The sequence below is a fragment of the Pseudophryne corroboree genome, chromosome 3 (genome assembly GCF_028390025.1).
Source record: "Pseudophryne corroboree isolate aPseCor3 chromosome 3, aPseCor3.hap2, whole genome shotgun sequence".
NCBI classification, from domain to species: domain Eukaryota; kingdom Metazoa; phylum Chordata; class Amphibia; order Anura; family Myobatrachidae; genus Pseudophryne; species Pseudophryne corroboree.
In genome coordinates, this window is record NC_086446.1 from 422,922,800 (window position 1) to 422,926,201 (window position 3,402).

The 3,402-nt window shown below is 42.0% G+C and overlaps 1 long non-coding RNA gene across 1 annotated transcript; it reads left to right on the top strand.

Moving 5' to 3' along the window:
* The first annotated feature begins 485 nt into the window (after nucleotides 1-485).
* On the top strand, nucleotides 486-2,577 carry LOC135057852 (uncharacterized). The gene is made up of 4 exons (XR_010244414.1): nucleotides 486-551; nucleotides 1,254-1,322; nucleotides 1,398-1,610; nucleotides 2,520-2,577. It is a non-coding gene; the product is annotated as an uncharacterized LOC135057852 (long non-coding RNA).
* The last annotated feature ends 825 nt before the right edge of the window (nucleotides 2,578-3,402 follow it).

Sequence of the window (3,402 nt, forward strand, 5' to 3'; positions counted from 1 at the left end):
GGAGGTGAGTGAGAGGGAGGAGGTGAGTGAGGTGGAGAAGGTGAGTGTGGCGGAGGAGGTGAGTGAGAGGGAGGAGGTGAGTGAGGTGGAGGGGGAGGTTGCTGCTGCGGCCTCGAGTGATCGTGACAGTGATGGTGCTGTGGCTCCGCAGCCACGCACCACTACAAAGACGGGCTGCAATGTCAAATTCAGCTACGCAGAAAATATGGCATTGGTGCGGGAGCTGATGAGGCATCGACAGCTGTTTGGCCATGATGCTGCAAAGGTTTCTTCACGCAGGAAGAGTGTTCTGTGGGGGAAGGTCGTTGCGGCAGTTAATAGTGAGGGTGTGGTGAGGAGGACCGAGGACACGTGTCGTAAGCGATTCTACGACATCAAGCGACATGTCAAGGCTAAGATGTCTAAGGAGGCTAAATCAGCCCGCCAAACTGGTGGTGGCCACCCCTTCCGAGCGTCATATTGGGATTGGGAGGAGCCTGTGCATACTCTTATTCCGCCAGAAGTGGTTGGTGCGACTCATGTCCGGGATTCGGATCGCCCAAGGCAGGATGGTGAGTTTAACATTTTTGTTTATTTATAATTAAAACATCTGTGCTTTATCCTTAGTTGTCTGAAATGTCTTCTAGCTAATTGTGATTGTAAGTTGGTTCATTCTTCTAATGTGTTGGTGATGTAGTTTTAATCACAAATAGTTATGTTTTTATCCTTTGTATTGTCAATTTAGCAGGTGGCCTTGGTCTTTTTCTGTTTGTTTAATACAAAAGTAAATTGTTGTTGGTGTCTTTAAATGAAGTGTGAGTCATGTGTTTAGCCAAAATTTTTGCTTTAAATTTTTTAAATGGACTTATGGTTATTGTGTGTTGTTCTGGGTTGTCCTTTGTGTGGTTGATGTGATTTTTCATGCATATTTGAATTTGATGCTTACAATTTTGCACATATATTTGGGGGTAGTGTTTGGTTGTTAGCAGCAAAAAAATGTGAAATACAGAGCAATATTCTGGTTGTGTTAAGCTACCACGGTTGGGTTTTAAGTAGTATAATATTGTTATTTCTGCACCTTTGTGTATGGATTGGTTGGTGTAATTGTTTCATAATTTTACTATACACACCCAATGAAGTCAGGCAGAAAAGCATAAGCATAGTTTGGTTCACTTCTCATCAGGTTCCTCATATGTTTACATCACAATAAGGATTTTGCATAAACATATAAACATAATAGTATGTTTATAAGGACATTCTTCATATTTCTACAGTACGAAAGAGACGCAGCACAGCCAGGCCACAACCCACACTGCCAAGAGATGCAGATGCTGGTGATGCAGGTAAGAATGTAGTCTATACACATATTTGGAAAACACATAGAAAAGCAGAATGTTAATGTTTATCTTATCACATAGGTCCTTCTTCATCAAACACGCCTCCACTAAGACGACCATCACAGGGCTCGGATAGTCTCCATAAGATGCCTACCAAGAGACGCCGGCTTGAGGCTGAATCTCCAGCAGCATCCTCACCACCACAACGGCGCATCTCTACAGTGTCGTCCCTGCCACCACAAGCCATTTTGGCCAGTCCACAAAGCGAGGATCCACAATCCCCTCAGCTGTCTGGTGAGTCAACATAACAATTAATTGTAAATAAGTTAAAAAACGTTGGGGTAGATGTATTAACGTGGAAAAGGCATAAGGAAGTGATAAACCAGTGATATGTGCAAGGTGATAAAGGCAGCAGCCAAACAGATCCTAACTGTTAATTTACATATTGGAGCTGATTGGCTGGTGTCTTTATCACCTTGCACATATCACTGGTTTTTCACTTCCTTATGCCTTCTCCAGGTTAATACATCTGCCCCACTGTTTGTGCACAGCCAAAAAAAGTGTTACAAATAAACAGTCATCCTTGTAATATTCACCAACAGCAAGCACATGGGGGTAACGTTAGTTATTTTTTACATTTTCAGATGTGATGTTGGCCATAGCAACCAAATTTTTTTTTTTTTTTGCTCGAAACAGCTACATAAATGTTAAGTCTAATCCAATTGTTTTGCATGCCCAACATCACCAGTTCTAAACATAGGCCACCTTAAGACATTTTCGACCATATTTTTAATTTTCAATTATTTGCACTATATTTGTTAAAGTTTTGGGCAGACCACTGACTGCCTTGAACAATGTATGAGTGTATTGCTCAACACATTTATTGTATTGTGTGTGTTTTACAAAAGGAAGCTTCATACACAATATGTTAATGTAGTAATTTGTATTTGTTAGAGTTCTTCGTGTTAGCACATTAATTATGGCTCAGAGTCCAACAATTCCCAGAAACATTTTTTCAACTGAGTAGGGAACGTTAGAAGCCACATATTTCTACAAAAAGGTGAGCTACATTGTTAAGTTTAGGCCACAATCTATTTATCATTTCCAACATGAATATTAAGAAGTAATGCATGTTGACGTAAACCTATAAAAAGACCAATGCAAAATATTTACTAAATAGTGGCTGTCTTCAACCCCATACAGAACCACCCATCATGCCCGAGGATGCCCAGCAGGAAAGTGACTTGCAGGATTCGTACACCTGCAAGCGATAGATCCAAACCAGCCAACCACGCCGCAGGACATAACCCAACCACCCCAAACATCCCACATCCCCCAATTGAGCCCAACACCACCCCAGCCACAAATGGCCCCAGAGTTTTGGGGCAGTTGGGCCACACAACAGGCGCAACACTATGCCTGTCTGAACACCCACACCCAATACCTTGCCAGTCTGCCCCATCATCTGCCTAGACTCAGTCGGAACTTAGGCAGACTGATAGATCAAGTTGGCAGAATTGCAAATTCAATGGAGCAGATGAGGGCAGATAACAGCCAAATGCAAGCCAATTTACAACGAATCATGGATGACCAACAGCGGCAGCAACAAGCCCTCATACAAATTATCCAACACAACCAACTGATAAACGAAAACCTCTCCTGAATTATTGCCAACAACACTGCCGCTAATACACAACTCACTGCAAGCCTAAACAACCTGAGCCAAAGCCTTAATGTGTTGGCATCCCACCAACTAACCTCAAGCTCGGGAACAACCACACCAAGCCAGACCTCAGTTACCTCCCTAGTTAGACGCTCCAGCAGAACCAGGACCAACGAACCATCCCAATCCTCTGCACCCAGCGCACACAAAAAAAAGAAATGATGAAGGCTGCAGCAACAAGTACAATATTACTTTAAAAATAATGTTTTGGTAATTGATTCACTAAAAATGCCTGTGTTTAAGGTAATAAATTAATCACACGCAATATGTGTATTGTTTCATTAGCTAATGAGTGACAGTGTAAGTTATACATTTTATTGGCTAACTGTAAACAACATGAGAAATAACAAACAATAACGCAAC